Here is a 23623-nt window from a genome sequence, read left to right as displayed (position 1 = left end):
ATGTATCAATAACAAATACAATGTTTAGTTTTCTTCCTTTTGGCGGGTCAATAGTTTGGGTTCCCATGTGCATCTTCTAGCAAGTCAGGACTTGGCATCCATTCAATGCCATGACTCGAGGTTTCTTGAATTTCTGGCTCATGTGCAGTGTGGGTTTCAAAATGGAGTTACAGACACATCCCAGGCCCAAACATGTGCTAGTGATGAAGTCAAAGAGAAACTATTTTAGAACAAAGAATAAATGAAGGTTCTGTATACCACTTTTCTCTACTCTATTCCCATTACTTTTATTTAACTATTGCATTAGGTATTAGGCAGAACGAAAAGCTTCTCCTAGATCACTGGTACTCATAGTACGGCCCGGCAAGCCTTCCTTGGCGGCCCGCGGACCTTGCAGACATGTACCTGTTTTTATAATTTTTTTTCCAAAGAGTGTCCGCAAAACACTGCCTGTTGCAGCAGTGCGGACTCCAAGAGACTCTGCTCTGTGGGCAGCGATATTCAGAGTGGAGATGCAGGGGCGCTAAGAAGAGGTGAAATTCAACAAAGACTCGTTTAGCATAAAAATGGTCTTTTAAAGACCTGTGAAGTACTCGGCTGTGGCTGCGTGTGCACCCGGGAAGCTGCCTCAGCCGGGCTGACACATATGGGGGGATATGGGGGCAGGGGAGCTGAAGCCCTTTGGCCCCACTGGGCGTTGCGTGCCTGGGTAGTGCAATGCCAAACATTTGGATTCAGTCAAATGTTCAACCGCCCTGTGCCATTCTCCTTGAATTAGAGACAAGGCTGACAAATTAAACATTATCTTGTTAAGTTCGATCAGCTTGTACCCTACCTACTTTTATAGCCCTGAAATTGACAACTTCCGACTGCTCATGCGAACAAGAGTAAGAGACTACGAGTTGCAGTGTCCTTCAAACCACTTTTGAAGATGTTTAGTGGAGGAATTCATAGGTCTTTAAATTACTAAAATAAATTGATAAATAAGAAATACTGTTGTGTCAGCAAAATTGCCTAACCCCCCATTGCTGAAGTTGAGGTCAAATTAGAAGTCGACAGAAAGTAATACTCAACGAAGAGGCTTCATGGAGAAACAGTTAAGAGTTATCTCCTCTGGAATTGTCTTTAGGAAAGAGTGAAAATGGATGGATGGGAGAGGTTGATCGAGAAGACGAAGGGAGCGCGGCTTGTTTGTGCTTGTTTACCAGGGCTTCTTTTGGTTCTCTAGTATAACCCTGACACTATACTGAACTGCGTGGTGAGATTACGAGCAGCCATGTTATGTAACACAAGAGAGTAAGCTCTGTGGCATCCACACTGCGTATTTCAGGTGGGTAAGAATATTGGGCATTAGTTGAGAGATCTGAGCATATTAGATTGGTTCTACCCAGATGGCTTTCATTTAAGCGTGGGAATTCCTATTTTGAAAGTGAGGTTTGCGCACAAAAGAGATACTTTATGCAAACACAAAGGTTCCTCATTCTAGCAATCACAGTGATATAGGTGTGGGGGGGTGGGGGGGCGAAGCCCTTTGAACTCAATGGCGTTGCGTGCCTGTATGTGGCACATATATTTCCTGCAGGGCGTTGGCCTGGCACGCAGGTTTATGGTGCTCACATACATAAGCTTGCTTGCCCCTGGCTGACAGCAGGGCTGTCCTTCACAACCTACTCTTAGGGAGGTGGTTCGATGTGTGCAGCAAAGAGCTCTTGCTTTTTGAGACATTTTTAATAGAATGGTTACACCTCGCCTAGACAGAGAGAGGGAGACAGAGGGAGAGAGAAGGAGGGCGAGGGAGGGAGACCGAGGGAGGCAGAGGGAGACAGACAGAGGGAGATAGAGGGAGGGAGACAGAGGGAGAGGGAGACAGAGGGAGAGCGAAGGAGGGCGAGGGAGGGAGAAAGAGGGAGGGAGATAGAGAGGGAGACAGAGGGAGGGAGTAAGGGGGAGACAGAGGAAGGGAGAGGGAAACAGCCAGAGGGAGACAGACAGAGGGAGACAGACAGAGGGAGATAGAGGGAGGGAGACAGAGGGAGAGGGAGACAGAGGGAAAGCGAAGGAGAGCGAGGGAGGGAGATGGAGAGGGAGACAGAGGGAGGGAGTAAGGGGGAGTCAGAGGGAAGGAGAGGGAGACAGACAGAGGGAGACAGACAGAGGGAGACAGACAGACAGAGACAGGCAGAGGGAGATAGAGGGATGATGACATATGGAGAGGGAGACAGAGGGAGAGCAAAGGAGGGCGAGGGAGGAAGATAGAGAGGAAGACAGAGGGAGGGAGTAAGGGGGAGACAGAGGGAGGGAGAGGGAGACAGACAGAGGGAGACAGACAAACAGAGACAGACAGAGGGAGATAGAGGGAGGGAGACAGAGGGATACAGAGGGAGTGGGAGACAGAGGGAGAAGGAGGGACGGAGACAGAGAGAGGGAGACAGAGGGAGGGAGACAGAGGGAGACAGACAGGGAGACAGAGGGACGGGGACAAAGAGAGGGACACAGAGGGCAACAGACAGAGGTAGACAGACAGAGGGAGACAGACAGAGGGAGACAGACAGACAGAGACAGACACAGGGTGATAGAGGGAGGGAGACCGAGGGAGAGGGAGACAGAGGGAGAGGGAGACAGAAGGAGACAGAGGGACGGACACCGAGAGAGGGAGACAGAGGGAGGGAGACAGAGGGAGGGAGACAGAGGGAGACAGACAGGGAGACAGAGGGACGGGGACAGAGAGAAGGCGACAAAGGGCAACAGACAGAGGGAGGGAGACAGACAGAGGGATACAGAGGGTGGAGGGAGACAGACAGAGGGAGACAGAGGGAGGGAGACAGACAGAGAGAGAGAGAGAGAGAGAGAGATTGAGAGAGATGTGTGTAGGCTGGGTCTGGTGGCTTAGTGGACGAAGGCATCTGCTGCAGGGGCCTGTGTTCAACCTCATGGTCGGTTTTCTTTTTTTCTCTAGCCCCGCCCCCCCTCTCCCACTGACCCCACCCCCAACGGTGCGGCCCTCGGCCACACACCACACTGTAAATTTGGCCCCTGAGAGAAAGTTTGTGAGTAACCATGTCCTAGATGCTAGAAATATCGTGTGGTGCAATATTAATAAGACGAAACATCTTAGTTAGTACATTACGAGTAATTTAAGAGGATTGAGTATAAGCAAGTCGCTTTACGTGCACAACCTTGCTCCATCACCAGGATCTGGAACAACATCCTTATTCACCTCCAAAAATCACTATCATTTCCGCCCTTCAGAAACAAATGACTAATTTCTTTAAAGAGGTCTACCTCTATATATATAAGAGGAACTGATATGCAGCCACACCACTGTAAGCGATTGAGAATTCTACTCTCAGACACTCAAGCACTGTTTAGCACGCTGTGACTCCTCAGCTAAGTTTGTGGCATGTAAGTATCAACACATACAAACACATACAAATTATAAAATGTCTGTTTTCAGGTAGGTACTACTTGAAACGTTTATAGATGAACATATGTAATCAATACCTCAACAAGCCAACCAAGTTTCTTCACTGTATTTAATGTTCCATTTTTAATTTTCTTGTACAAGGGTTTCTTCCCCCTCCATGTCCATACCTTATCTCATCAACGCAGGCATCAGTTGGATACAGGCATGGATTAGAATTAGGGTCGACCCTGTCTAACCCCAGCCCTGAAACCGCTCTTCTTCTCAAGCTTCATTCATCTACTAAAGTCTTGTGACTCGAGCAGCTGTAAACCGGCCATCGCCAGCAGCAGATCCTTATAGGTGAGCCAGATGTCACATCTCTGTATAGCAGGGGTAGGAAGCCACAATAACCCCTGGAGGCGATCTAGCAGGGCAAGGGGAACCAGTTCCTCCTCCCATTGTCCTAAAGGGCATAATTCATGAGGACCTGGGACCTGCATCAGAAAAGGCACATCCTGGCAAGGCGCCTGGCCTCCACTGCCCTATACAGACAGCTGTGGAAGGCAGCATTTCCAGCGACAGATTATCTATTAGATCTGACATCAGGAATACATATTTGGCAGAGATGATGCAACTGGGAAACCTTTTGTATGTGGGTCCTGAAAAACGGACCCCAACATTGAGGATTCATTGGGAATCCACTTGCAGCATTCACATTCGTATGTGTATGACCACATTTACCTTTGTGAATCACGCCCAGAGCATTTTAAGAAAGTACTGATAAATGTGACCAGAAATTCAAATACATAGTGGATTTTAAATATTTAAAATCAGTTTATTCAATTAATTCTTCGAGTTTGATAGACAATTGAATCACGTCCAATTCCTAACTCAGAGGCCTTCTCCTTGAGTAGCAAAGGAGCTGCCCTTTTACTATACAACATAGATCGATTTATAGCACAGACACAATCTACCATGTCCCCTTGACGCAAGTTGTGTCGTTATCATTCTAAGTGACTGATTAGTCAGGCAAGCAAAACTCTTTATTAGCAGCAAATAGACAAAACACCCACCTGGCACTAAACACGTTTATTCTTTTGAATGTGTCACTTGTTGAAAACAATAATTCTCCCTGGGGCCACCACGGCTTACCTGTCTCTGCTACACAGGCTATTGTCAATCTGATTGGTGCTGGAATCAAAAAAGCATGTTTTGTCAATAATAATAATAATTATGTGTACCAAGGAAGTTGCAAGGCGTACATATCTCCTAAGGGGGGACATTTTGGACAGTTATTAAAAATATATATACGTTTTCATGGAATCATATGAATCGCTCTCCAAAGGAACATTTCAAACCAGATGGTTGTAGAAATCTCAAAAAAACACTGAACCTTTTCACTATTTTTAGGGCTGTAAGAGGTTTTTTTTCTTTTTTGACCCACAAAGTGTGGCAAAGCTTTTTGAAATTTTAAAAGTTCCCCTTTTTTTACCCATAGACCCTTTATTCTGTGCCTAGCAATGCAATTGTCAAGCTAGTAACACCAATTTGGCGATCTGTATCTCACGAACACTGGGCACATAGGTTCTGGGAGACTTAGTGGACCCATTGTTTCTGCTCCATTAATGTGATAATTCTCCATTGAATAATAATAGGTGTCCTTGATAACATATGGGGATTTCCTGCCTTTCATATAGTGGGTCTCATTTATTAGGTGTTGCCATAGGGCAGTGCCGCAGGCCTTCGTGCTGTGCTGCCCTACGGCACTACCCTACAGTGCACAAAGGCTACCGTGTCCCAATGCAAGCAGCTTTGCACCATGTTGCAGGGGTGCGTGCGTTGCAGGGACAAAAACAATAACCAGAGACTTTTTTCGCTTTCTATGCTATGTGTGCTGCAGAGTGCGGCACCATAGAAAAAGTACAAGCATTTGCAATGCATTCGGTCTGGCCTTTGGGACCTTATATGTTTTTAGCTATGCAGAACATTAGCCTGGGTGCCAAAACATCTACTGTTCTTTAACATGGAGGGAAAGTAAGCACCAAACTGCGTGACACTCCAAGTATGGGAACATATGGAGAGAAATAATGTCTTTCAGCAGGAAATGGTATACTCCAAAGCTCTGTATTTAATATAAACTCAGGGCCTTCGTTGGTCATATTGCTGAAAATAGAAGATTTGATCTTTTTTTTTATTGTCTACCGGTGCTCGTGGAAGACAATTTCTATGGGCTGGAACCTAGAGCATGCTAAAGTGATTCTGGTATTTTACTGACCTCTACTGGTCGTTTTCCAGCAAGACAGTTAACATCAGTACATACACATAGAAGTATATACTAATGTATATACAAGAGGTCTCAAATGCTCAACCTAAAAACCAGGGTAAATAAAGACATTGCTCCTCATTGTGCCTCCCTTATTCCTCCCCTGGTGAGGCATAGGTTTTTGGTGCTGCCTCAGACTTATGATTTCTCGTTACTCTGGGGCAGTGTAAAAAAGTAATGGATGTTACTTGGAACACCCCCAGCCACACCTATTGCATGCCCCTTTTACACAGAAACATTTATTAAAGAGAATGATATTTACGAGACAGCATTAAGCCAAAAAAGTGACTTAGTTCTGCTTTGTAAATATGGAGAAGGCTCTGCGCCACAGAATGTCCCAAAAAGTGACGTTCCCCCGGAGGCAGGGGCCTCATAAATGAGGCTCTGTATGTCTTCTGCATGACTACCATAAGGCTTATATATTACAAAGTGTTGGTTAGCAGCCTCAACTGGGACAGCCTCTATCTATGAGTAATTAGGATAAGCTGGGCTGTATGTGACTACTAATGTGAGTTTACCTCCTGTAGCAGGAAACCCTTGTGGCATTAATGATTAGTCAATTGGTCTCCAACATGCACCCTTATTTGTCCTGTCCCTTATCCACACCAGTACTTGTGTGTGTCCCTCAGGGTCCTCAAACAACCATCCTATGAGCTGAGCACCTGCCAGTAATTACTTTGTTTATTACTAATACAGAGTGTTAGTTACATGATTTGCATATGTGTGGCATTTTCTATGCTGGAAATGTATTCAAGCGTCTTTGCCATTTTATAAAGCATTTCTATGCTTAATGGCTTTCAAGTGGACCATTTGTAAAAATATAAATTTGTCTTAGAACTGTACCTCCAGTGCAGTTTACTGGTCAGGTTCTGAAATACCAAGGCTGCCTAGTTTTGATTCCACTCATGTCTCTTTCTGTCTCTGCCATACACTTCCTATCTCTGCATCTCCTTTTGCAGGTTATTTTTCGTCCCTGCTTTCTATATTTGGAAGATTCTCTCTTCTTTCTCTTCTCTTCCATTTCCTTTTCCTCTTACTATTGAACACATGCTGATGATGACAAATCACAACCTCCAAAATTAGTTATGATGCACCTGCAGCAATCTACATTAAAGGAAAAAAGCACTTCTCTGATAAGAATAGGGCTGTCAGCCTACTTTTACATCAAAAAGGCTATATATGCGACAACAATAAAAAGCAACAAAACACTCTATGCTACTTATACCTGTATTTATTTCAAATTGCAGTAGGACTCATTGTGCTCTTAGAGACATAGGGCGAGTTACATTCTGAGCTAAAATGTTGTATGAGGAATGATGTTTAGTCACACAGCCAGGCTTGTAAAATGCAACCCACTGGCATAATAAAGCAGTTTTGTATCACATATATCTAAACCAGTATGTAATAAAAAAAATAGGCCTTATCAGCCCTAAGGCATGGTGCATAGTGTTTAAAAGTCGGACATATGCATTCAGTATTTTTAAAGGTGATTACAGTAAAAAAGTCCTAGGCCAGCTGTGCCATGAACAAACACTGAGCAGCGGAGGCTAGCTCAGGTAGGCGCAGTGGGGACAGGGCAGGTCGCTGTAGCAGGGGTTAGCCCACAGACGACGGCATAGGTATTATTTATTTATTTAATTATACCTATTCGGTCGTCTGTCGACCTCCCCTTTCCCACTCAGCCCCACTGGCTCACCACGTTTCCCTGTGCCGGCCGCTGCTGACACTGAGTTACATGATTATTCTTAATAAAGATAACTTCGGATTGGCACTAACTACAAAAATACTTCAAACACTCCTTTTCCAAGTTAAACAAAATCCAACCTAATGCTAAAGTAACATTTTGTCTACTTTGGAAATAGTGACTTTAGAATGTCACTATTTTTCTGTCGAAAGCCTCTCGTAGGCTTTGCAGGGTTAATCATCCAGATGCCAGCTGCTGTGGGCCTGAGAGAGAGCTGGCTCCCCCTGTTATGAAGTTCCAGGAAAAAAAGGACTCCCCCCAGCTTCCCTGAATTCTACTGAGAGAGTTCTGTCCTTCCTGGAGTGCATGGCCCATGTGTGGTGCCTCTGGAAGTTGTACCTGTGTTGGGGAGCTGGAAATCAAGCTTTTAAAGACTTTGCTACAGAAAATCTATCGCAATCCCGGCCGAGCGGGAAAATTCCCGCTGCTACGAAGACCGAGATCGTTGCAGCGCCTGTCGCCGCTGCGTGAATACGTCGCACCCTTCGTTACCGGGAAGATTTTCGCCGCTGCGAACATCGTCTCAGAGCCTGTCATCGCTGGGTGAAATCATCGCATCACGTCGCTGCAAGAATTGTTTCAGGGCCATCGCAACGAGGAGCAGCGAGAGAAAGATAGCCGCTGGACCGCGCATTGTCGCCCCGGAGATCGTCGCAACACCCGAGAATCATCGCATCGTGGCTTTGCGGGAGAAAACTTCCTAATGAACGTACGCAGGGGAATGCATACAAGTGGCCTTCCTCCCCATACACACCGGATTCGTCGCAACACACCCGCTGCTGCAGCGGGGCTGTCGCTAACGCCTCCCCAGGGTCTCAGGAGCAACGCATCGTTTGTTTTTCACTGCTACAGCTTCTGTGCTTGTAACTTTTTATCGCTAACAAAGGTACTGTGGCTAAAACGTGACGCAACTGTGGATAATTGTATCGCTAACCTTAAGAACATTAAGAACTCTTTTGCAACCATATTCTTGAACTGTGTATGTTGGATTTTTGTCGTTTTGGTCTTGTGTAGTTTAGATTAAATACCTTTATTTTTCTAAACTGTAGTGGAGTCAGTTTGTGGAGTTTTCACTATGTTACTGTGAGTGTTGGTACAAATACTTTACACATTGCTTTTGGATAAGCCTGACTGCTTGTGCCAAGCTACCAAGGGGGTGAGCAGAGGTTTTCTAAGGAGTGTTTCCTCCTTTCCCTGACTAGAAGCAAGGGTCCCTGTTTGGACAGTGGTACCTACCTCTGCCAACTAGAGACCCCCAGTTCTAACATTGTTGGTCAGCGGTGGGATTTGAACTTGTATTTGTACTAGACACACTGTGATTATTGTACATCACTAGTTAGTGCAGACCACTACGCCACCGCATACTACGGTTGAGTTTTTTATTTTTTGTTCTATTTTTGATCGTACCCCTGAAAGAACCCAAGCATCATGTCTCTGAATGGTAAACCAGCAAGTGATGTTGCAGAACTGGAGTTTGATATGGAAATGTTAAGTGATTACAAAGTAGGTCAACTCAGGCAGTTCTGCAGGAACTTTAGATGCCCCATGAAGCGTAGCTCCAAGAAGGAGGAGCTACAGGAGGCCTTAAGGGCCTGGTGGGAGACCAAAGAGGTTGGGGAGACAGTTGGTGCAGAAGTGGATGAGGATGCAAAAATGGATGGTTTCAGGCCACAGGATCTGCCTGTGTCCAGATCAGCCTCAAGGGCTGGCAGCAACCATTCAGCTGAAAGTTTTTCCCCAGAGGAGTAGGAGCAAAACCAAAGGGCTAGAGGTCATAAGTTAGCAATGTTGAAATTGAAAATGAAGCAATTGGAAATGGAAAAAGAGAATCAAAGAGCTGAGAGAGAAAGGGTGGCGGAAAGGAGTAAAAATGCCCGTGCCCTGGAGGAATTGAAATTGACCTTGGCCCATGAATTAAGAATTAGGAGGCTTGAGTTGGAGCTCAAGAGGCGTGAGGCCATGAGGGTCTCAGCTGAAGAAGAAACATGGGTAGCTCAAGAGGTGAGCTTTGCTGAGTTGGAGGTGTAGTCCAGCTCAGATGGTGGCAGCAAGATTATAATTTCCTGTGCTGAGAGAAAGGTACAAACACCCAGACATGTGGCGCCAGACTTGAGGGAGGGGGTCGACATACACCAGGGGGTTCAGGTTTATGATGTAGTTCCAGTGGAGTGCAGTGTCCCTGAAGTGGATTGGGGGACAGGCACAGGGGACTATATTCCTAGTGGTGGGAGGGACACCCTACTGACTCTAGATGAGAGGTACGGGGAGAGGGGTTCCCCCATGGTAGAAACCTTGGTGTGTGTGTGGGAAGACCAGCCAGAAGAGTGTGGGTTGTGTGACAGTCAGATACTGTCTTGCCAGTCTCAGGAGAGTGTTGTGGGGTACTTGTGTGAGGCACTGGAGGGTGAGGCCAAGGGTAGCTTGGTTAACAACTGTGGGGGGCTGTGTGATTCATTTGCTGAGGAGCATATGTTAAGTCCTTGTTTTCCAGAACTATGCCAACACCTGGTGGAGTGTGAGTTCTCTGATTCCAGAGAGCTTGCATTGGAGGCAGACCTCTTGGTGGATTCCAGAGAGTCTGAGGACGCATTGGGGAGTGATCCCAAAAGGAGTGGTTCAGATATCTTCCAGACCTGTGAGGTGAAAGAGGTTCAGTGTAGCCCAGTTAGGTACCAGTGTAGTGGGAGGGGTGTAGGGGCTCCTGTCCGGTCTCAGTGGAGAAGGAGTGAGTGTGGGCCTGGAAAGTTCCTTAAAGGAACACCAGGTCAGGGAACTAGACTGTACTTGTAGGCCATTTGAGGAGGATCTCCTAGTGTCAGGAGAACCTGGAGCCTCTGTGAACAGATCTCCGGTGGTTCTGGTGTCTGGTGGTGCCGCTCCATTTGGGAGGGTGCAGAAGTCCAGACTGAGGGGTGAGAGGGGGAAGGAATCCCCAGTGGGAGAACCAGAACTGCTGAGTCTCCCAGGAGTGACCATTGGTACACCACTTCTGTCCTGGGGGATCTTCGCGCACTGTTAGGTGGACTGGGGTCGGGAGATCTGCACCAGGCAGACTGTCACGAGACACATGAGTTGTGTGTCACCCACAAGGGGGCACTGTGTGAGTCCCCAGAAGTCCTGGTGTGCCAGGCAAATGCACAACCGCAGGTATTGGTCCCTGGGTTGGGAGACCAGGTTCGGGATCTGCCTGACCTGGAAGGAAGGACATATTATTATTATTATTAAAACCATTTATTAAGCGCCTGGTTACCCAAAAACAGTGTGTCCCCGCGCTGAATACTGCACAAAAAAGCTAAGAGGACGAGACAGAGGTAGAACATTTGGGGAGCGGAAGTGGCACATGGGTTAAGCCTGAGGAAAGAGAAAAGTTTTACGTTTTAAGTTTGTAGCCATTGTCCTGACACTTTTGGCTTCCAGGGGTATCCCTCCAGTAGGGAGGGTACAGCGCTCTGGAAGGGGGTGCAGAGGGAGGGTATCCTCGCCCCTGACCCCGGTGCAACCTGGGGGTTTAAACACTAGGTTGGGAGACCAGTTGCTGGAGGGAGGTCCTGAACTGGTAGTAGAGTTGTGTTCTTGGTTGTCCTGGTTGACAGGGTTGCCCCTGGAAGGGGGGCAGGAGTCTCAACCTGGCGGTGGACTGGGCCACACCATTGTATTGGCCAGGTGGGTGCTGTCTACCATTGTGGGCACGTCTGTGAGTGAAGTCCTGGTGTGCAGGGCTAGTGTTCTACCACAGGGGTTGGTCCCTGGGTGGGGAAGCCAGGTTCAGGTGTTGTCTGACTTGAGGCTTTGGAGCCTAGGTTTGAGTGCCAGGTCCGGGGTGTCCCCCCTGACCTGAGATACCAGTTGCAGGATATAACCCCTGAACTGGTGGGTGAATGGTGCGGGACACCTGCCACAGGTGCCCTGACTATTCTAGAAGGGGGTACCGCTCCAGGTTAGAGGGTACAGAGCCCAAAGGAAGAGGAGGGCCGGGTGTGGGGAAGCCCACCCCAGCCTCCTGTCCAGCTGCTGGATACAGGCCTCGGACTGGTGGGTCAGTGCCAGGATGTCGGACCTGACCTGACAGGTGGGAGAGTGGACAAAGGGTGCCAAGCACCTGGGGCTACTGCCCCCCACCCTCTGACGCCTCAGGGGTTTGAGAGCCCTGAGAGGCATAAGGCCTGGGTCTCATCCTCGACCACTGTTGATGGCCACTGTGGCTTGCTGTCTGTCTGTTGGGACACACCTATGAGTAAGTTAAGGTTACGTGTCGCACAGGTGGTGTCCACAGGTGAGGAGAAGGGTTCCACATGGATTGGCGTGGTGGACCCTGAGAGTATGGATAGAGTGATCCTTCTAGGTTCAGGTAGGCGTAGAACAGGAATTATGCCCTGCTGTTTGGGCCAGTTTCCGTGTTCTACCGCCTTAAACAGGGAATCCCATTGAGGTATCGTTTGGTCTACCCTGGCTTTAGGCTGGAAGTGGGTTGTGTTGGAACTGGCTCTTCTTGCAGGGTCATCCCCAAACTTTTTGCTTCTTCCTCCCTTATTTTTCCTGACCCGTGGCTGTTGGCAATAGGACTCTGGGCACTTTACCACTGCTGATCAGTGCTAAAGTGCATATGCTCTCTGTGTAAATTGTTATTGTGATTGGATATACATGATTGGCATATTTGTATCACCAAGAATTTCCTAGTAAAGTGCACTGCATGCCAGGACTGGTGATGTCAAATACTACTAGCGGGCCTGCAGCACTGATTGTGCCACCCACAGGAGTAGCCCTAAAATGGTGTCTCAGGCCTGCCACCGCAGTGCCTGTGTGCAGTCTGTGAACTGCCATGTCCTCCTGGTCAGTGTCCCCACTGACGAGGCCTAACCCTTCCCTTTCTGTGCACATTGGTCACCCCTATAGAAGGCCCAAGGTACCCCCTTGGGCAGGGTGCAGTGTATGTGAAAGGTAGAGCATGTACTTGTGCAGGTGACATGCTCTGGTAGTGAATTACAGCCATTTTCGTTTTTCAATGCTGCAAGACTATCTTGCTCCATAGGCTATCAGGGGGATGCTGGCTACAGTGGCAACCAGCATATCTTCCCATAGGAGCAAGATAGGACAACAAAGTCTGGTATAAAACATCTTTTAGGAAAGGTGGTTTTTAAATCCTGTGTTTGAGAACAGCACGTTTAGAAAGTAGCTGTTCCCTTGTCTGACCTTTCTGTGTGCCTTCCAGGAGACAGAATGAGTCTGCCCAGTGGTGAATAGAGAGATTTGCATCTGTCTAACTCATGCATAAAGATGGTAATCTGCCCAGCTCATGCATAGAGATGCTCAGCTGTGGATTTTAAAGATCAAGAGATGCTCGTTAGTCCACCTCGTGTATAGAAATGCTCATCTGTCCACCTCATGCATAGAGATGTCCATGTCTCCATCTCATTCATAGAGATGCTTATCAGTGCACGTCATGGATAGAAATACTCATCTATCCACATCATCCATAGAGATACTTGTCTGCCCACCTCCTGGCTAGAGTTATTATCAATGCACCTCATGGATAGAGATGCTCATCAATCCACTTAATGGACAGAGATGCTTATCTGTCAAACTCATGCATAAAGATGGTAATCTGCCCAGCTCATCCATAGAGATGCTCAGTTGTTGATATCACATATAAAGGGATGCTGTCTGCTCACATCATGGACAAACTTGCTCATCAGTGCACCTCATTGATAGAGATGCTGGTCTCCACATCATGTACTCATCTGTACATCTCATGCATAAGAGTGTGCATTTGTCCATCCTACATCTTTAGATGATACTGTTAGGGAATATTGGTATATGTCGGTAGAGGTTATACAAGAACAACACAACACCCCTTTTGATTCCACAACAATCCTCGGTGCTGACCCAGATAATTACTGGGTTTGAGAATTAATAGGGACGATGTGTTTTCACACCTGTTGCACACTCTGAAAGGGAATCGTCTCCAGTAACATCAAGTGAGATAGAATCCACGCAGCGGATACAAGCCTGAAACAGACAGGCAAGGAAAGAATACTGATGAAGAACATAAATACTACAGTAGGACCACTATGTAGCAATATAAACCAGGACCTGTTGAATGTGAGGGGAGATAGTGTTAGGAGAATGCTCCAAGGTAAAGTAGAGTGGAAAAGCTACACTCAATTTGGTTTCATAAAGCTTTACTTTGGCTAAATTTCCTATTTGTGGCAGGTACTTAAAAGCATTAAATAGACGATAATAGCCAACCAGCTTTATAATAGAAGCCAGACAAAGAAGCATTGGGAAAGCCAATAGGTCTGGCTATTATATATGTGAAAATGCTTTCTCATTGCTTGGAGAGTAAGAAACTCTGACAATGAGTCAACTGTTGGATAAAAGAGCAAGACTATCATCGGATGAAAGAGTGAGTGCCTGAATGCATATATAAGTAATGGGTGCATTAGTACATGAGAAAGGAAGTTAATGCATTGAGGAATGCATAAGTGAGTGCACAAATTGAAGTGTATGAATGAATAAACGCATGCCCCAGTCAACTTTACCAGGTTGTGGTCTCACATGATGGATTATTTATCATCAGATACAAATTGGCAATGTTATGCTAGTGCTACACCAGGCAATGGCATAGCAAGGGGGGCCAGTCCAACCTCCATGAGTTATGGGGGCGGCGACCCCACTCTCCCCTGCTCTAACCTGTGGCCATCGCGGCAAGCGCAGAGACCGTGACCACCTACCCCCGCTCTAAAGCCGCCTTGGGGGGCACTGACCCCCATGACCGGCTAAAAGTCTTGCTACGCCACTGACACCAGGGCTGTCATCCATTCATCCTGCTAAGAATGACTACATTCTACAAACCATTATTACCAGTTCGCCAGTGAAAACAATATACTGGGGGGTGGGGAGTTACCATCATGGCACGGGCACTCCATGACCCTTCGAAGGGCACCATTGGGGAGGGCACTTACAAAACACCACTCCAACGTAGTGCACAGTAAAGGCATCTCCCAATTCACAACTGCTCAAGTGCCTACAATAGTAGTATAGATCAGACATACAGGGGTTTGCGTTGCTTCATTTGCACGTGGCCTTGTACTAAGCCCATGTGTGAGTTTGAACTAAACAATGTATTTTGCTAAAGTGTCCAGGAGCTTGAAAAGCAGACCTGAATCTCTCTGGCTCTGCTGGGCCCTTGCATTATCTGACCCTAATTAGCCTTTTCTACTGAGTGTTGCGCTGGACAAAGGCAAAAGTTTGAAAGGAAAAGCGAGGGCTATATATAGAAAACATTTTCCCAGTAGCTCAACCCTTTAAAATTGCCACCTTTCAAGTGAACTGAGGTGGGTGAGCATCGTTTGTGCAATCCCAGTGCATCCAACAGCACATCAACACTCTGGGGCATATTTACTAATGTTTCACGCAACGCAGAGCTGCCACCAAAGTTACTGAATTGCATAGAGTTGAGCAGAGAGAGCAAACATGCATCTAGCACTAACACAGGCACAACAATAATCTAAAGAGGCATTTTCATCTTTCCATGTGTGTTGCAGAATGCACCAAACTTAGAGAGTGGAAATAACGAGGAGAAAAAAGATTTTGAACTCATTACACCATCCCCTTGGAGGCCAATATGATGCAATTCCAGGTTTACACTCCTTTGTAAATATAGAAGTGTGTCAAGTCCATAAGTGGATGCACAGGAAGGCCCATGGAATGCCTCCCTGCTCTAAATGTACTGTGACGCAGCACAAGCCAGTGTGCAGAGGCGGGTCTTTCCTCAGGGCGCAGGGGCTGCACCCTCCGTGTTTTCTGCCTCTATTTTGATTGTAGGTAGTGTTGTACACAATAAAACAGGTGCAGATACACTGCCTGCTGTGTGTCTATTAAAGGAATCGTCACTCAGTGAAGGTCAGGCAGCAGTCACAGGTCGGTGTCAGGCAGGCACATTCGATTCACCAGTGCGCTTGCGCCAACTACTTGAGCTACACTTTGCAGGGCTGATAATCCCTCAACCCTGGGGCCTGTGAGGTCATCAGCTCAGCTGAGCCCTGACTTTCAGTGGTGAACGGCCTCCCCAGATGACCTATATCTGTCTTAGGTGGCGTAATATTAGATGTACATCAGGAATTCCTAAAACCTAATAATAAAAAATTCAATTGCAAATATTAACAATGACATAAAGAGGTTGTGTGGGTGAGTCCGCTAAAGAACTGCTATCACCCTAGCGACCACCGTTGGGAGTGACTTCCCGCCCAAAACTCTCCTATATATAACCTCCTCCTAGAACCCGCCCTCTACTTACCTGCACCTATCCGCACCTTTGGCCTGATCCATTGCGCGAAAGCACCCAGGGGGAAACCGGCTTGCGCCAAGCTCCCACTGGGTCCCCCGTCTTCTGGGCTGGGTCAGTCACTGCTAGTCTGCCTGACACTTTCTGCTTTGTATGCTCCTGTGCACAAACATCATGAATACGATGTCTCGTCACGCACTCAGGGCCGGCTCTAGGGTGGTGCGATCGGTGCGACCGCACCGGGCGTTGACTTGGGGTGGGGGCGTCATTCTTTAAAGTATCTTATCATTGTAAAAGCACCTGCTGCAGTGTCCCAGCCTTCAGCAATTATCAGCCATCAATTAAAATGTCAAGATAACTCCTGTGATTAATCGTCTTCCTGAAAAGAGACCGAAGGTTTCTCTAGTGGAAGTTTTAACTCTCTGCACTAGGTAGTTCAGAGGGTTAAAGAGCCTGCTGCTAAGAACGTGTACCATGCAGATCACAAAGTGCATATAATGTACATAGGTCAGTGGGCTGATGCTTCTGTAAGAGCTCATTTTGTTACTTGTCGTTTGTAAGTCAAAATCTTGATATAGAACATTGAGCTATTAACTGTCATCAAAGAGCTGCATGAAAACTGCAAGGTATATGTTTTTCCAGAATAAAGACGCAAACTATATTGCCTACCAGTATCAATGACGTCACTCCTACACTACACCTTGTAGTCCAGTCTGATGTAACATTTCCTATACACTAATTTACACACATATGATTGTCTCTGTGAAATGTGTGAGTGTGGTGTAAAGTGCTCTGACACCTTACACTGGTACGAGTGGTGCTATAACACTAAATGAATAACAGAGGTTATGGAGGCTTGAGAGGCACTGTTAAAATGTGCTAATGAAGTAATCCGTGGCAGAGGTGGCCATTGGGAGGGGGGCAACAGACATTGCTGCACAGGTCGCCACCAGCGCTAAAGCCGGCCCTACGTGCACTAGTAAGTAATTTGCATTAGAAGAATATACAAGCTACGCAAAGACAGTTATGTTGGACTAACATTTTAAAGTACAAAATACACTCTGAAACATTTACTGTAAGCATGTAGTACATGTGTGTATCGATTTGGTCGGTGTACTTTACTGCAGTCTCCTCAACCCTCTGAGCTGGCTTCTGGTATGTGTAGAATCTCCCTGCAGTTCCACCTCCTGGGTATGCTCGCATGTGCAGCCATAAGGTGCTGCTTGAAGGGACTCTCGTGAGTACGTGAGATTCTTTCAGACACAGGGTCGTTACTGAAAATAATAAACTCCTCTTTAGATCCACTAAATATAAAATGCTTTTTTAAATCTGTGAAATGCTTCCTACTTGAAAGAGGCTTTGAAATAGACATGCATAGTCATTCTGAAAGTGCTCAGCATGTTTTTTAGCCCGGTGTTGCAAAGACCAACATCTGCCCTGGACATTTCTTGAAAAATGAAATTATGTCTTTTGAAAAATAAAATAAAACTTTCACTTTAACTTAAGAATGTAGTTTATTTGCCCGAAAATTAATTCAAATCTAGACTCAGATATTTGCACAGAGTTATATACGTCATTATGCTGAAGGAGACATGGAAACACCCATTTATGCAGAAACAGATACAACGCCTCAAAAACAGGGTGACACAAACACCCAACACAAACATGCATAGCCACACACAAACACATACACACGAACATACGGAAATACAAACTCACACACTAACAGGTAGACTCACATTAACTCTTTTTGGTGCAGAGCTTAAGCTAAAAAATGTACAATGAAACTCTGGGGCATATTAGCAAGCGGCAGCGATAATTATCGCTGACCGCTGCAAGCGTGAGTAAATCTATCACCCGCTATCGCTGGCGATAATCTCCATGTTAGCCTTGTATTAACAACGCTTAACGCCATGGAGATAAAAATCCCAGCGATAGCGGGGATTATTGCCGTTTTCAATGGAATATCGCTGGTTTTCCAGCGATATTCCATTGAAAATGGCGATAACCTTGTTGATTGGGCCGGGCAATCTTACCCATGTAATCCACCTCCCATTGGATTACATGGCTAAATCAGGTCACAAGCAGGCGTTAGGAAAGTAGCGTTAACTGTGGTCACTGCTTGTGAGCGTGCAGCTAGATAATAGGAGAAATGTCGCTAAGCGACATTTCTCCAATTATTTTGCCCTGGAACGCCCACTTTGCATCTCATTAGAGATGCAAAGCTGGGTGTTGTTGAAAAGTGCGCAAAATCAGCAAAACACGCAATAGCGTGTCTTTGCTGATAAGGCAATGAAATTATCGCCGCTTTTCGGCTGAAAACGGCCGCAAAAGCGGCGATAATTTCATATCATCGCCTTGCTAATATGCCCCTCTATTTTTAAAGAACAAATTCTGAGGGTGGGACACTCCATCCCTCCCCCCACCATCCCCTGCACGCAGGCTTTTCACATAAACCAAGTTTGTGTGCCTTACCACTTTCAAAGTTCACCAGCCGCCACTGTGTTATATAACACTTCATGACAAAGCCATGTAAGGCCGTGAACATCACCCCGTGCTTGGCTTTGTAAAATCTGAATTAAGGATCTTGCGCTGCCTTTTGACTCCTTCTGCGATGCAATCTTCTCCTCTCTATGTGCTTGTCAAAGTGTTTTGCACATATTAATTTGCAGGTGACCAAAACAAAAGGCATTTTCCAGAGCAAATTCCATTTCCTATCTTGCAGAATAATGGTTGGGAGAATATTGCCATTGGGCAGAACAATCAGCACTGACCTCTGCAGGGGTTGTAGTAACTACTGCAGGCAGGGCACAAGTCCTAAAAAAAAAAGTGGGGGGACGCTGACGTCACAACAGGAAGTGACATCATGAAAGTTGTCTTGCACCATCAGACTCATTGCCTCCCCTAGCTCACTGCCTCCCCTAGCTCACCCCTTAGCAAATGGAGCCACACATTCACTCTTTGGCCTCTCTGGGGCAAGATCTCGCACCAGAGAGGCCAAAGAGTGAATATGTGGCTCCATTTGCTCCAGTTATCGAGCTGCCTGCAAAATAAGTGGGGGGACGCCGTCCACCCACGTGGTACCCCGACTCGAGCCCTGACTGCAGGGCTACGTGCAGGAGCTCCCCAGAGCTTGTGCACTCTGGGGCATATTATCAAGGGGGTTTATCTCCGCTTTTTTGGATTTAAAAGCCAAGAAAGCGGAGATAAAATGATCTCCTTATTACCTAGCTGTCGCTAACACCAGTTAGCGACAGCTAGTAGGAGATAGCGACCATCTTGGGCCCCACTTTGCATGTCAGTGATATTTATCACTAATGACATGCAAAGTGGGCGTGCCAAGATGTTAGCGACTGGAAACAGTCGCTAACATCGCTATCTCCTATGACCAACTTTTGGAGATATTCGCGCTAAGCGCGAATATCTCCAAAAACTAACACCTGCCCTGAGCAGTTCTTAGCCATGTTATCCAATGGGAGGTGGATAACATGGCTAAGAGCATTAGCTCGGTAATGCATGAATATCGCTGACTTTTCAGCGATATTCATGCATTGCGGCCGTTTTTTATCGCATTTGCGATAAACCTTGATAATAGCAAGGTTTATCTGCGATAATTTCTGACGATGCTGAGCTTTAAAAAATTAGTTGCTAAGCATCGTTAGCGATAAATATCGCTTAACGTTTGGTAATATGCCCCTCTGTTCTCTGAGGTTATTATTATGTATCCAGTTCCTTCATGTCAGCGTCTCACTGCTCTAAGTACCAGGACTTCCAGGTGCTCTCAGGACCAGGACTTCCAGGAACAGGACTTTCATGTGCTCTCAGGACCAGGACTTTCAGGTGCAGGACTTTCAGGTGCTCTCAGGACCAGGACTTTCAGGTGCTCTCAGGATCAGGTCTTTCAGGCGCTCTCAGGACCAGAACTTTCAGGTGCTCTCAGGACCAGGACTTTCTTTTTTTTTTTTTTTTTTTTTTTTAAACTCTTTATTCGTGACTGTAACAAGGTGTTATACATTACATTCCATCATTGTACTTTATATCAGTCTTTTCCATTTTCTTCACCATTAACTTTTGTATCATATCTTTCCACATCATGTTTCTTCTGTCTTACAACTCTCCGGATGTTTTCCAGTTACAGCCTTGAAACATCTTATTCATGACTTACATAGTTTGCTAAACCCCAACTACTCTTCCCACCCCGCCCTCCCTCCCCTCGTCTCCTGGTCATTCTCCTTCATACACTCTACACGACGGGTCTGGGTGCTTCCGTCTATCCAGAGAGTAGTGTAGTGCGTAGGCCTGGCTTACCCCTCGTGCCTTGTAGTCGCGCTCGTGTGCCTTGGCCATCCCCCGTTATGTGTGAGTAGTCACTCCGCCGGGTCTTGCGAAATGGTCAGGTCCATCTCTTCTATCTCTATCAGCATTAAGTCCCATTCTTGTGCTATAGGGTATTTGTGTAGACCCTTTTCCTCCTCCCCCCGCAGCGCCGCAGATTCTGCTTTGCCCCATTTCAACAAATCAGATCGCCACATTTCTGCCTGCGGGGACCTGGGCGATTTCCATCTCATGGTGAGTACCCTGAGTGCCAACAAGAGTGCCAGGTCCATAAATTTCAGTTGTGCTTTACATGTGCTTTACATGTTTTGGGTCGTTTCCTGTTCCCTATCAGACAGGGTGATGCCCCCTCAGGGATCTGGAGTGTTGTTACGGAGTGTAATGTGTTTTTGATCGTCCCCCAGTAATTTCGTATCTTCGGGCATGTCCATAGCATGTGAAGGATGTGTGCCTCATCTTCTTGACATCTTGAGCAACAGTGTGTAGTGGGGGGAACATCTTGTGGAGTGAGGTAGGCTCTATGGAAAATCATGGCCTGTATGAATTGGAACTTAACATTCCTAGATACTCTCCTATGATGCCCAAGTATGATTTTCCATTCCCCGTCTGTTATGGGTTCTCCTGTGTCTGCAGTCCAGGTCTCCCTAAGTGTGGCGATTGGCGACGTTACATGTTCCCGAATACCTGCATATAACCATCTCACCAGGTGTCCTCCCGTTCCCATATAATGCAGGAGGTGTACTAATTCATGTTGGACCGGTTTTGTGCGTTGCGGAGCCCAAGCGTGCCGTATATAGTGTGTCACAGAGGCATGTAAGAGGTATAAGCGCGGCGGGGCTCCCGTGAGTTGTACAAATGAGGCATGATCCAGTATTGTGTCATCACCGAACAGGTCCCCCACTCTGTCCACCCCGGCCTCCGTCCAGGGTCGCAGTCTGCGTTGTGTCAGGACCCCTTGCAGCGTCGGGAGTCCCAGGAGGGGGATGTTATCCGCATAGGGAGTGGCCCCCGCCGTGTATGTCAGTGCCTTCCTCCAGCAGGTCAGAGCCATGTGCAGGAGGGGGTGGCAGTCCCTGGGGATCCTGGCATTGGGTAGAAGGAGGGAGTGCAGATCCCCCCTTGCCAGCTTGTCCGTTGTATAAGCGATCTTATGTAGATCCCTGCCCGCCACCCACCGTGCCAACCATTGGAGCTGGCTTGCATAGTAATAACTCCGTAGGTCCGGTACGCCCAGGCCTCCCTGTCTGGTGTTCCATTGTAATTTTTTAAGGCTGATTCGTCTTCTCCCCGAACCCCAAACAAGGTTGATCAATAATGTATTCAGTGTGGTAAAAATTTGCTGTGGGAGCAGCACCGGTAGATTTACAAAATAATACAGTATTCGGGGGAGTAGGACCATCTTCGAGACCGCCACTCGTCCCATTACTGAGAGGGGTAGGGATGTCCAGAAGTTTATACTACCTCGGAGGCCAGTGATTGCCTTACGGATGTTACCGTCAATTTGATCCTCCGGGTCCCGGTATACATTTATCCCGAGGTACTTAAACGTGGTCGATGCCACCTGGATCTCACAGGCCCCGAACTGTATGTGGGGGGGCTGCTGTCCTTCCCGAAGAAGAAATCTAAAGATTTTCCCGGGTTTATGGCCAAGCCAGATATGATCTCATAGCGTTCGAAAATAGTCGCCAGGTGGGAGTGGTCCCCACGTAGATTCCGGAGGAACACCAAGATATCGTCGGCATATATAGAGACCAAGTTGTTGGTGTCTCCAACTGGTATGCCCTCCTCCGTAGCTCTAGTTCGGAGCACAATTGCCAAGGGCTCCAGCGTCAGCACGAACAGTAGCGGCGACAGCAGGCAACCCTGGTGGGTGCCCCTGTGGACGCCATAACTGTCCGAAGTGTGCCTTCCCATGCGTGCCCTGGCCGTCGGGCCCGCATATAGCAATCAAATCCATATTATGAGGGCCTATGGAAAACCAAAGCGGTGTAGGACTTCGAACATAAAGTCCCATGTTAGGGAGTCGAACGCTTGTCGGAGGTCCAGGGCTATACAGCCGGCATGTGGTAAGTCCTGGGGGGTGGTTGTCATAAGGGCGTGGAGTCGTCTTGAGTTTTGGGAGGTGCTCCTCTACGGGAGGAAGCCACACTGATCAGAATGGATCAGGCCAGGGAGGTGGCATTGGATCCGCAGGGCAATAGCTTTACTAAGGATCTTATACTCCGTGCAGAGCATAGAGAGGGGCCTGTAAATACTCACGTCTAGGGTATCCCTGCCGGGTTTAGGGATAGAAATGACCAAAGCCTGCATGGTCGTGGCAGGCAGGTGGCCAGCCTCGTAAGCAGTTTTATAAATTTTCTCTAGGACAGGCGCCAGTATGTCAGAGTATGTTTGATAAAACGCCCCTGGTAATCCATCCATACCCGGAGTCTTGCCCCTGTTAAGTGTGTGGATCGCTACTTTTATTTCCTGCTGCGTTATGGGTCCAGCTAGGGACGCCTGGACTTCCCGGGTCAAGGTTGGGATTGTTAGTTCTCCCAGGAATTCCATCATTTCTTCCCTGGCATCTACCGATGGGGGAGCATAGAGTTTCTCCAAGTGAGTTTTAAACACAGCGTTAATTTCCAGTTGTGTGTGCACCTGGATGCCTGTTGCATCTCGGATGTTCGTTATCGTAGGGCTCTCTAGGGTCTCTCGGACCAGCCGAGCAAGTAAGGCACCGGATCTGTCCGCCTCCGCCTGTTGGCGTTTCAGATAGGTCCCATAGTCCATTACCCTTAGGGTTTCCAGCAGTTTAGCGTGCTCAATGTTACCCATCTGCAGGTCAGCTTTACGGCCAGGGTCCTGCCCCACCGCAGTTTCATGGTCCCGCAGGCGATTCTCCACTTCGCATAGTTTCCCGTGGATTTCCTGTCTAGCTCCCACTAGTCGGCCGATAGCAGCCCCTCTTACTACAGCCTTCATTGCATCCCACACTATCAAATTCGAGGATGCAGAGTCCCAGTTTTCACTGAGGTAATCAGTCAAGGTGTCGGATAAGTGTTTCCGGAACGGGACGTCTTCAAGAAGTGTGGGGTTAAGTCTCCAGGTAGGGACCGGTGAGGGTACCTTTCCCCAGTGCAGGTCAAGTGTTAGTGGTCTATGGTCTGAAAATGTTTTGGCAAGGTAGTCCGATGTGACACATTTAGTCGTTATGGAGTTACAGCACACAAATCTGTCCAGTCGGGTATGCAGGTTGTGCACAGGAGAGTAGCATGAGTATTCTTTGTGTGTTGGATGTAGTGTGCGCCATATATCAGTCAATCTCCACCCTTGGAGCCATGTCCCAAACGATGCAGATAGTTTGTGTATCCCTGTCGCCTGAAGGGGGGGGTGTGTGATCTGTCCAGGGCCACATCCAGTATCATGTTCCAGTCACCACCCAGCAACCAGGGGACATCTACCCAGTCCGCCAATGCCCGGCCCACTGCGATAAGGAATCTATCCTGATCGAAATTCGGGGCATAAATGCTGCCCAGGACTACCACTTCCCCA

Source organism: Lissotriton helveticus, chromosome 4_2, assembly GCF_964261635.1.
Source record: "Lissotriton helveticus chromosome 4_2, aLisHel1.1, whole genome shotgun sequence".
Classification (NCBI taxonomy): Eukaryota; Metazoa; Chordata; class Amphibia; order Caudata; family Salamandridae; genus Lissotriton; species Lissotriton helveticus.
The sequence above is the reverse complement of the archived record's forward strand: the minus strand, read 5'-3'. Positions refer to the sequence as shown.